Below are 12,022 nucleotides of genomic sequence, written 5' to 3'. Positions count from 1 at the left end.
GCCTTCCATCCCGTTTTCGCCTGCGCCCCTGGATATGACAAGAGAAAATGTACATCTCAGATACCTGCAGGGCTGCTGGCAGCCTTCACTCCCTGAGCGTTTACTCTCCCCTCTGCTATCAAAGACTTCATACTTTCTCTTTTCTTCAAACTTCTAACATCTCCCTGGTCCTCACTCTCAGCCCATAGCTTTGCTTTTTTATTTTATTTTTTTTTTTATTTTGGCAGTGCTGGGACCAGGGCCTCATGCATACCGGCTAGCATTCTACCAGTGAACCACATCCTGAGTCCTGATAACTTTGCTTCTTATTTAACTGAGAAAAGATGCCAGGACCACATGCACCAGCCACCTAGATGCTGGTGTTGAGGATCCCTTTGCCCTGACTCCTGATCCAATTCTGCCTCTCTCACTTACCCAAGACCATCATTCCAGAACCCTGACCTGAGCCCAATCCAGCATCATCCACTTTCCCTACACTACTGGACTATTCCCATTTGGTTAAACATCCATGTTATATAACTCCTATCTTGGGAAAAACAAACTTTTGAACACTATCCTCCTTTAGCTATTATTCCATTTTCTATGTCTCCAGTTTTTTTGGTTTGACTCTCTATGACCTAACTCAGATCAGGCTGTTTTGCCTATCATCACATTCAAACAGCCCTATCTGGGTTCCCCAGTGCCTCCAGATAGCTAGATCCAATGGCCCTTCCTCCTTGACCCTCCAGCCGTGACCTGCAGAGCTGCTCTCTCCTCATCAGTCTCTTGACTTGGGAGATGCCACCTTCTCATGATTCTCCTTCTACTTCAGTGTTCACTCCTTTTCATTATCTTTAGCTTTTTTTCTCAACTTCCTCACCTCTAAATGAGAGTCCCACAGGTTGTGGGTCTTCTCTGTCTGCATTCACTCTCTAGGGGCTCCACCTGCCTCATGTCATGGTTTCAACTACTAGACATACTCTGATAACTCCAAAAATGTCTATCTGCAGCCTGGAGGTTGCCTCGAATTCAAGTTTGTTAACCAGCCATCCAGGTTTGATAACCAATCAATCTCCATTTGAATATGCAACAGAGACTGAGAACCGAAACATCCACCACCAAAACCCCAGTTCTTCCCACACCAAGCTTTCAGCCATTCCTGGGTCAGTATGTGGTACTTCCCACTGGTCATCAGGCCCCAAGTCTGGAGGCCTCCCTGACTCCTTTCTTCTACAGCCTACATCTAGTTCATAAGCACAACCTATTGCTGAACCTTAGATTTCAGCTGCCTTCCCTTCTCCATTTCTGCTCAGTCACTTCATCAGTGAAGCCTGAATAGCCGTATAACATGAGCCCTGCCAACCTGCCCCTGCTGAAATCTATCCCCCACCCTAACCCAGCCCTCATCCAGACTTCACCTACAACAATTCCCTTCTTTCTTTCTTTACAGGCTGTCCTCTCCACTAGGCTGAAAGTGCCCAGAGAGCACTTTGGCTTGATTTCTGGCTTTGCCTCTTTGGTGCTAGAACACCAAAGAGTTAGCACATAGCAGTGTCCCATCAGCCAATGGAATGTTAGGGTGTGCACGTTAGGAACACTAGTCCTTTGTTCATCATAGATGTTGCAAATACTTATTTTCCTTTTAACCATGTTTATGATATTTGTGTGTAGTGCTCAAAGTGACATGTTTTAAAAATGTTTTCTTACCTGAAATTAATACAAATGCTCTTTCTACTAATACTTTTATATAATTTTATTCCCTTTGTTGCAACATTGGAAATTGAACCCAGGGGCACTGGTACCGCTGAACTTTGTCTCTAGCCCTTTTTATTTTTATTTTTTAAAAATAATTTTTTAGGGGGGCTGGGGATGTGGCTCAAGCAGTAGCATGCTCGCCTGGCATGCACGGGGTGCTGGGTTCGATCCTCAGCACCACATTAAAAAAATAAAATAAAATAAAGATGTTGTGTCCACCTAAAACTAAAAAAAAAAAAATTAAAAAAATCTCTCTCTCTCTCTTTAAAAAAAATAATAATTTTTAAAAAATAATTTTTAAAAAATTATTTTTAGTTGTAGTTGGACATAATATCTTTATTATTTGAGGCAGGCGCTCTACCACTGAGCTACAGCCCCAGCCCCCTTTTTTATTTTGAGGCAGGGTCTTGCTAAATTGCTGAAGCTGGCCTTGAACTTGTGATCCTCCTTAGTCTCCCAAGTTGCTGGGATTACAGGTGTACTCCATCATACCAAGCTTTTAATTTTATTTTTTTTATCTACAAATTTAATCTGTTTGGAAATTATTTTGGTATACTAGTTAAAGTTAGGATTTCTTATTTCCCTCTGGGTATACTATTTATCAGACCATAGATCGTCTTACCAATAATTGAAAAATGCTACTTCTATTGATTTGTCATGTATTTCTAGACTTTCTCCTCTGTTCTCATGATTTAGTTCTTTCCATTTAGTAACACATTGTTAAGAGGGAGGCTTTAGAATACATTTTAATATCTAGTAGAATGCATCTTTTTCCTCTTTTTAACCTTAATTTTCAGAGATTTCTTGGCCTTTCTCTCTAATTCATCCCTCAGGAAGAACTTGATAACTACACTTAATACCACTGACCCTGTTGAGGGGCTGCCACTATTGTCATCGCTCTTGCTAACATTTACAGAAGCAGGGCTCAGAATGAGTACAGCACTCACCCACCAGGCCTTGGGGACTTAAAGAGCCCTGGCTCCTAGGCCACATGCCAGACACAGGTGCCACTGGTGTCCTCCACCCCCTATTTTTGAACAGCCAAGCAAATGCGAGCTAGCAATGATCACAGTCACGGGGCTGGGGTTAGGGACTTACTTATTACCTGAAGTGACAGCTCTCAACCTCAGTGCCAGCCTGGGAGGAGCAAGGGGCTGCTGAACTTGTCGGTCACCTCAAAGCGATTTTCATGTTTTTGTAATTTCCTCTCAGGCAGTCAACTTCTTCCAAAAACCTACAGGGACAACCACAGGAAAAGAAAACCCAGACAGGTCACTTTGGAATAAATGAATTTGAAAATCAGCTCAGGGAGTCAGGAGAGTACTGCAGGACAGGCTCACTGTCCGTCTATCGCCACGCTCCAGATGCACTCGCTAGCCAGCTTCGTGGCCATCCTCAGCTCCCTGTTAAACCTAAGCTGCGAATACATGAAGGAACCTGGCAGGAGACATTTTCTGTGAAAAACAATGCCTTCCAAGTACTAAAAATGGATTCTTAGACATGTTCTTAAGGAAAGGAAGGTAATTGAGCTTTATTTTTCTCCTACTGAGTTAAGTAATAATAGCAAACACTAGAGTGTTCTTTTGCATAAAGTACCATCCTTATTGTCTTATGTGGATTAATGCATTTAAACCTGAAAATCACCAAGGAGGTACATACTATGGTTTTCTCCATTTTACAAAGAGATTGAGGCACAGAGAGATAAAGAAATTAGTCAAGGTCACACAGCTAGAGAATGGTTGGCTTCCAGGAGCTATATTCACTGGTAAAGACATTGTTCAGCATTTGCATTAGAGAAGGCAGTCACCTGAACCCAAGACCAGGAACAATGGAAGATGACAGAAAACATTAAGCCACAAAAAATGCCGGCAAGGCCATCTGAAACTAATAACAGGAAGCCAGCTGATACATTTAAGAAAACGTCCATGAACCCCAAGCCTGTCTGGGCACAGCACACATGAAGCTAAGACAGAAAGAAATTCTGCAAAGGGCTCAGATCAGCCAAGTGTCAGTGGTGCCCTCCATCCCTCCCTTGCAGAACAAGGGGCCCTCACTGCCCTCTGACCTACATGACAGATTCCTGCATCTGGAAAGAACTGATCTAAAAGGAAGAAAGGGCCTCCCAGTCCTCCTGATCCATGCCTGCTCTGCCTGAAAAAAGCAAGATTTAGACTTTAAATGGGGCTTTCCTGACCTTCTGAAGCAGAAATTTTGGCATTTCACATTCTGCCAGCTAATTCTTGCAGTCTTCGGAGCATGACCTCTGTCTTGATCATTACTGGATCTTCAAGTGGACTAGAACTAGGAAGAGATCTGCTGCTGCCCTCCTGATTTAGTCCTCTTTGCAATCTGATTCAGAGTCTTTCAGTCCAACTCTGTTGACTCCAGTCTAGACATGTGCAAATAACACAACATGAAACCGTGGAGCCTCAGTTGGTAAAGAAGTGGCAAACAGATAAAAAGTCCCCAGACTTCATGTGTGCAATTCCACCCTCTCCGAGTGGCATGCCATTCCCAGCCCCCAAATCAGCTACTCAGAACCTCTCTGGGCATCCTCCTTCTCCCTCCCACACCCAGAACTCCACAGCCCTCTGAGGGATGGTCCAGCCACCTCCCTCTCTCCTGTCACTGCCTCTGTTGGCTGCCCCCTCTCTAGTACCAACTCTGCCCACTGTGTTCAGAGACAGGAACCCTCCCCCTTACTTAGAACATTTTGGTGGCCTCGCTGCTCCTTCTCAGGTCTTCCAGATAATTCCCAAACTCCCCAGCAGGAACCCTTAGGCCTTGCTCAATCTGTAGCCCACCTCCCCTTGCTGCCCCAGCCCAGCCATACTAACACTGAGAGGGTCGTAGGGGTACTGGCTTCCCTCTCTGTAGGCTGCACCTGTTTGTGGGTGTGGCTCCCTTTAGCTCCCGTCGCTGGGGAACTGCTTTCCTTTCACTTCTCTCCCTGCAGAGGGTTCTGATCCTCGTGTAGCAGGGTCCTAGTTATAAAAGCCTCCCCTCCAAGGTCCCAGCCTCACTCCAGGGGCAGTCACTGAACATGCCCATACCTCATCCCCTTGCCCATTTTCCTGAAACTCAGATGAAGGTTCTACTAAGTCTCCAGCACCAAACTCCACAGGAAATGTCTTACATTGATTAATTTTTTCAATACTCAAATTTACTTTATTGAAATTATAAGAATAAATGCTAACACAGGTTTTGGCACTATCTGTATAAAATAAAAGTCAAGAAGGACTTTCTTAGGATCTTAATCAAGGTGAGGAAGCTGAACCTGCTGTGATACTTGACATTCACTTTAGAAAATTCTTTCCCTTCAAGAAGGTGTTCTTAGATGTAAGAACAATAATTAAAACAAAACAAGCTGAGTATGGTGGCACACGCCTATAATCTCAGCTAATTGGGAGGCTGAGGCAGTAGGATTGTAAATTAGAGGCAGCAACTTAGTGAGATCCTGTCTCAAAATAAAACTTTTTGAAATGTCTGGGGATGTAGCTCAGAGTCAAAGTACTTCCCTAGCACAGGAGGCTCTGGGTTCAATCCCCAGCGCTGCAAACAAAACAAACAAAAGACCCCCAGCTACACTTTCAAAAGGGATTTGAGTCAAGGAGGGGGCTCCAGAAGCATTAGGCGCCTGCGAGAGGGAACCTTGCTGGAAGTGCGTTCAGAGGGCCACCATGGTGCAGCAATGCAAGTGGCACAAGTGAGGACACTCTCAGGAGAGCCTGCCTGTGGTCAGGAGGCACATGCATGCCCACTTCTGAGTCAGAGCTTCCCAAAGGTGTTGGGAGGGCAGGTGGTGAGGCCTGCTGGACAGACAGAAAGCAGGGCACAGAGGGCCTTGTGCAGTGTGCCTGGGAAGAACGCAGGGGCCGGGGGCAGCCTCTCTCACCTCAGCCCCTACTCCTCTGAGCACAGGGAAGGGATTTCATGGATCTACCCTAAAGAGCAGGCAGCCAGAGGAGGAGTTATAGCCTGTCTGCTCCTGCAGAGATGTCACAGCTGCTGAGAAGCTCAAGGCAAGGGCGTCACCCACTAGTAGGTACCAAAAGAAGACTCAGCTATTCCCCTGAGCAGGGGAGGGCAAGGCTGCCGTCCCTTCTGAAACCTACCCCACCATGTGTATAGGAAGCCGACTACATCCAAGACCTTCAGTCCAGAGCAGACACCTGTCTCTTTTCCTAGGTTCCTGGTCCAGCACCTCATAGGCTGAAGGAAGAGAAAGGGGACCTGGGTCAACTGCCTTCACATTCATGTGATTAACTGCTCCATCTTGTGGGAAGATTCTGTGCTGCACCCTGGTGGTGGGTGGGGGGGGCGGGCCTGGCCTTGCCATCTGTTCTGATCAATGATTAAAAGCAGAAGTGACAGCCTCATGAGACTGGCAGTTTCCTAGGCAGAGCCTCCCTCCCCCGCCCCTACCCCGCAGTCAAGCTCTTGGGCAGACAGCAACCAAGATGCTGAGGTTGCCTATTATGAGAGTGTCTGCTACAGTTTGAATATGTTCCTCAAATTTCATGTGTTGGAAATTTAATCTCCAATGCAGCAGTAGGGGGAGGAGGGGGCTGGTGGGAGGTAACCAGGTCATGGGGGCTCTGCCCTCACAAGTGGGCTTGTTTTAAAACTCAGTTCAGCCCCCTCTTGCTCTCTTTTCCTTCTGCCTTCCACCATGGGATGACATAAAACAAAGGCCCTCACCTATGCCAGCACCTTGCTATCAGACTTCCCAGCTTCCAGAACAATGGAGAAACAAATTTCTTTTCTTTATAAATTACCCAGTCTGTGATATTTATCTATAGCATCACAAATGGATGAAGACAGTGATCAACTTGTCTGTTTGCTTCAGACCTTCCTATTTGAGCACTGAAAGTCTGACCCAGGAAATCCTTCTGTCCCCCAAAACTGGAATAGTTGGTCACTTAGTTATAACCACTATACAATTCATTGGAAAGTAGCTGACACACATAGAAAGAAGGAAATAAAGACTAGGAGCCCAGGGCCAGATCAAGCCTGATTTGGGAGGAAAGTGTTATAGTTTGAATGTGAGGTATCCCCCAAAAGCTCATTGTGAGACAGTGCAAGAAGGTTTAGAGGAGATGAGAGCCTTAATCTAGTCAGTGAATTAACACCCTAATGGAGATTAATTGAGTGGTAACTGAAGGTAGGTTTGGCTGGAGGAGGTGGGTCTTGGGGGTGTGGTTTTGGGGAATATATTATGTATCTGGTGAGTGGAGTCTGTCTCTGTCTGCTTCCTGATCATCATGTGAGCTACTTTCCTCTGCCACACTCTTTGACCATGAGGTTTAGCTTCACCTTGACTCCTGAGGAATGGAGCCAGCTGTCCATGGACTGAGACCTCTGAAACCATGAGTTCCCCAATAAACTTTTCCTCTTAAAATTGTTCCTATCAGGTCTTTCAGTCACAGTTGCAAAAAAGCTGACTGAAGCAAAGGGCTGTACCCAGGACAATCTGTATACTGTGTCCTTACTCCCACTTTCCAGATGAAGAAGCAAGGACTGGAGAAGGAGTTATCTTGCTTAAAATGGCTCATGGGGATTGAAACCCTGGTGTGCTTGGCTTCACTGCTGACGCTCCTAACCACCATGCTGCTGCCAATCCTGTCTCCAAAAACCACCCCAAAAGTAAAATACAAACACAAAAACAAAACAAACACTAAAAACAAGCATTCCTGGGGAAGAAATGAGGGGAAATTGTAAGAAGAAGAAATTCAGGTTCAGGAAAACTGTAGGAACTGAGCACATAGATTTTCTCTCTGAGGTGGCTGGCAGCTGGGGCAAAGAGGGAAATAGTCAGCCCTCACTCAGCCCAGTTCCTCTCTTTTTAAAATGGGACCCCAACGGAAGCCCAACTCCTCTTCTCCTCCAGTGCCACCTGCAGTGTGAGTTAGATGGAGTTCTGCTAAGACACTGTGTGCAACCTCATGGTGTTACTAGGGTGACTGACAGCTTTCAGAGATGTGGTTTCCTAACAGGGCATGGCTTAGAGAAATGTGGTTAATAGTAAATCGACAGTATGACTATCCTGTCTGGTCTACTTCTCCACAAACCCCAGGCTGTCCAGGGGGCCATGTGTTGCCATCTCTGCATTCCCAAAGCTTTCAAGGAGCTGGCCCTGGGTGCGGGACATGCTCTGGAAGTACTGCTTTCCTTTCCTTGACCAGAGAGCCAGCGGAGGCCTTGGTCACATTTTCCCTAGCTTGCTAAGGGAATGAAGGCTGAGCTGCTCTCATCTGTTCAGATGATGGTGGCCTCTGAGCAGAGGCAGGAGGCTGGTGGGGTTCTGTCCCCTTTGCAAGACCCTCTTGATGCTCCATGGGGCAGTTTAGTTGTCTTGCTTTGCAGTACATGGATGTTCTGAACCTGAGGTAGTAGGTGTTTGTACCCAGATCAGCAGAAGCTAAGGCAATGAGGACCCAGGGAGAAATCCACAGTCCATACGTTCAAGATGGCCTCAGTGCCACTGGAGAGATGAATGTTTATATAAACATGTGACAGCACGGGCAAGACAATAGGCAGGGCTGTGCCACTGTGAGGACACACTACCCCACTCCAGCAGGGTCCTGTGCATTTGTAAGTGGCAAAGATCTGTTGAGCCCTTATGACATATCTCCAGCAGGTGGCAGTCAAGGGTCTTAAGAAAGGAGTGCTTTTTCCTAGCGTGGGGCGTGTGCAGGACACATGAGCCGAACAGATGAGGAAATAATCAGCTTACTGGCTGGCGTGTGCGTGTGCGTGTGCGTGTGTGTGTGTGTGTGTGCGCACGTGGGGAGGGCAGCAGTGGAAGCAAAAGGGACCAGGGAGTAGACGAACCTGGGATCAGATGTTGCAGGTGTTTGCCTGATGGACTGGAGGGATGTCAGGAGAGTGTTCTGAGCAGAGGAGGCTAAGCACAGGCTGTCAGGGGCTTAGGGGACAGCCCTATTTGTGGCACTTGTATACCCAATCCTACTGGTAGCTTGAGGTGCTTGGGGACCCTGAAAGCAAACAAATCAGATAAATGATTGCATTTGGGGCTACAGGACTTGGCTGGATGGTTGAGATCTCACAGGGTTTGTGAATCTGGGCACTTTGTGAATCAAACAATGCAGTTGATGGAGGAAAGGCCATAGAGTTCCGGCCTCAGTCACAGAGGGTAGATAGAGGGACTCGGAGGTCTAATGACGAATCATGAAATAGGCTAGGCTGTAAGTTCCCCAAGGACATGCACCCAGCCCAGCAAGGAACTCCAGCGGTGTTTGCTGAATGAGAAAAGAAATGTCTTCTTAACCTTTCCACATCTCTCATGGAAGTACAGGAGTGAGAAGAAGCTATGGTCCCACTGGAATTCTGGGAGGACTCTTGGTCCTGGATATAGACGCACTGATGGTACAAGTGGGAGTGGTCACCATTCAACTGACAGCTAAGCAGCTGCCCAAACTGAAGGCAGAGCAAACACAATGGTCCTAATGGAAGCAACTGTGTGCACATCAAATCAAGGAGATGACTCTTTTCACAGGTTTGAGGAAAAGGACTTCAGAGTGACATGGAGTCTCAGGAACCACTAACCCTTCCCTCCCTGCCCCCGCAAAACACCCAGGAACCATCCTAAAACAAGCAATGATACTACTTAGTGCTTGTATGTTCCAGCCAACAGTGGTTGAGGGTGTGTTGATGGGAGATGATGGTTGGGTTTCAAATCCTGACTTCACCTGGCATTCAACTCTTAGGTCCAATATGTACCAGCAGTGTGACATTGGGCACAACACCCAGCCTCTGACCTGTACAATAAGTACGATAACATTACCTGCCCCGAGTGATGTGAACAGAGAGATATAACAGTGTTTAGCACGGTGTCTAGTCTACGAGAAGCCCTCTCGTAAGTGGGAACTGTTACGATTCTCTCATTAACCATCACAATAGCTTTATAAGATAGCTAATGTTATCACTCCTGTTTTACTGATGAGGAAACTAAGCCCCAGAAGGTAAGTAACTTTACCAAAACTGATGATTTTCTAGGATTTTTGAGGATTTAAGCCCAGGTTTTAATTAAAACCATACTTTTCCATTATGTGGTATGACTTCCATCAAAATTCTAGGGATTTCAAACTTCTTCAAACCAACGCTTACCAAAGGTCTTCCTTGGAACACTAATTCCATGGGAATTAATGATATGTGGGTGGGGAGGAAGCAGAGGCCTTCTAAATATGGAGAAAACTGGATTAAATAGTCAGGTTCCTTTTCTGCAGGGCTTCTTGGACCTTTAAAGATGACTATGGAGTATGACATTCAGAGACAATCAAGTTTCTCATTCCCCAAGTATACACATACACACATTTTTTGATCTAACAGCCAAGGGATCAATGTGGCACACTGAGAGGAACTCAGCTCTGCAAAGCCATTCAGGATTAAAGGTCTTCTCTTCTGGGACCCTGCCTCCCTTTCCCTGCTGATGTCTTTACTGGCTCCTCTGAAACAGCCCAAGCTCTGAGGTTCCTGTTCCACTTTTCTCTGAAGAGTCTCTGCCCCATGCATGCTCTTGGGTCAGGTGTCACCCCTGCCTCTCAGCACCTTATACACTCAGCCTGTTCCCCAGGCATCTGGAATCAGGGCTCTTCTCTAAGAGTCTTCCCTCCAGCTTGGGCCCTGGGGTTTGTCTGCATTACCTGGAGGATGACAATGGATCTGAAGCTACAAAGACAGATCCCAGGTGTAGCCCCTCCCTGAGCAGGGGTCAGGCCTCACTCTCTTCTGCACCCTGGCGCCCAGCCCAGGGCCTGGCATGAGGAGACGTACACATTTCTGTATCACATCAGACAAATGATTGCATTTGGGGCTACAGGACTTGGCTGGATGGTTGAGTTCTCTGCCATATTCCTTCTGCCCTGCCACCTTAGTGGGAAGGAGCCCACACAAGGCAAAAACTCTTTTCCTGACCCTCAGCTTCGTCATGCCCCTGCATCCAAAGAGTGCACAGGAACAAACCTGTTCAACACCAAAAAGGATTGACATGTCATACTCTAGGACCTGTTAATTGAAGACACATAAGCCTGACTCTGTTTTCTGTTTATTGTTTTTTGTTTGTTTTTGCTTTTAAATGCTAGAGTAAGAAAAGACAACCTGGTCCTAAAGACTCTGGGAAGAGCAATCTTTTCACCAAAAACTTATTGCCTCAAGTTGAAGAAAATTCTGAAAAACACCAGTATCTTGTTCTAAAGGAAACAGAAGAATGCACTGCTGTTGTTTAGTGGCAAAGGGGAGATGCTGGTGTGAGAGAGAGCAGGTTAGGAAGGCCCCTGAAGTGTGCTCTGTTTCTGGGTGGGAGCTGGGGATAAGCTAGGGTGGGCAGCAGTGGGTGGACCAAGGAGGGTCAAGACTTGGAAGAAAGGCACACACCTTGGAGAACATGGGGAAAGTAGGAAAACTATTCAGCAGTGGAGAAAAGGAATACTGAAGGGTCTCGTCTGGCAAGGCATTCACCTCTAGGTCAATTATAAAGAGGGGACAGGCCCTGAGAACAGACCAGGAAGAAGTATAGGAGGGCACTGCCAAGCAGTAAGGCCTCAGGTGAGGTCGGGCCCAGGTGCAGATCCAGGGTTGGATGCCTAGGGGTGTAGCCTTCCTGGCACCTCGGACTAGTGGATTCTCCCCCCCAGATCAGGAACAGCAGGGGGCAATATGGACAAAAGAATTCAAGGACTCTGGGTACATGAGGAGCAGTGGGATGGGGTGGTGAGCAGTGCAATCCCAGCTGGGTTCCAATCCGAGCTCTGCCACTTAATGGCTGTGTGTCCTGGGCAAGTCAGGTGACTCTCTAGGAGCTGCAATTACCTTTCCCTCCATGGGTTGTTGGGAAGATGAATGATGAAAAGCGCTTGGCATGTTTAGCCAACCATGGTCACTAAATGGACGCCCCCATGCTGGTTAAAAAGGAGTGGCAGGAGGCTGTGGGAGAGTTGGTGCCAAAGATGCAAATCCAGACTTGAAACTTAGGGAGGAAGCAGCTCACAGATGGTGAGGACAGGGGGTCCACAGGGGGCATGAGGAACTTAAAACTGAAGAGCTGGCAAGGCAGGTTGGGGAGAGGAGTTGGGGAGAGGGCTGAAGGACACCCCTGAGGCCAGCGTTCTGCAGCAGGAAGCTCTGCCGGACTCCTAACAATTTGAAAGGTGAATGGAATTAGTCAACCCAACCCTTTTGTTTTACCAAGAGAGACAGACAGACAGAGAGAGAGAAATATCCTTTAGGGAAAGCTTGGACTAGGATAATGAGGAAGTTACGTCAGCGG

At 46.9% G+C, this 12,022-nt stretch overlaps 1 protein-coding gene across 14 annotated transcripts in view; it reads right to left on the bottom strand.

Moving 5' to 3' along the window:
• The window catches only part of Arntl (aryl hydrocarbon receptor nuclear translocator like), a 99,828-nt gene that overhangs the window by 32,265 nt on the left and 55,541 nt on the right, over nucleotides 1-12,022 (bottom strand). For 13 of the 14 annotated variants that reach the window (XR_007342331.1, XM_048788375.1, XM_048788376.1 and 10 more), the window contains one exon: nucleotides 2,840-2,968. The gene's annotated coding sequence lies outside the window, so the exon portion shown is untranslated. Of the gene's footprint in view, nucleotides 1-2,832; nucleotides 2,969-12,022 lie in introns of all 14 variants that reach the window. The other variant, XM_048788374.1, reaches the window with a different exon arrangement.

Source organism: Marmota marmota, unplaced genomic scaffold (genome assembly GCF_001458135.2).
Source record: "Marmota marmota marmota unplaced genomic scaffold, marMar, whole genome shotgun sequence".
In the NCBI taxonomy this organism is placed as follows: Eukaryota; Metazoa; Chordata; class Mammalia; order Rodentia; family Sciuridae; genus Marmota; species Marmota marmota.
This window is presented reverse-complemented; position numbering and strand designations above follow the sequence as displayed.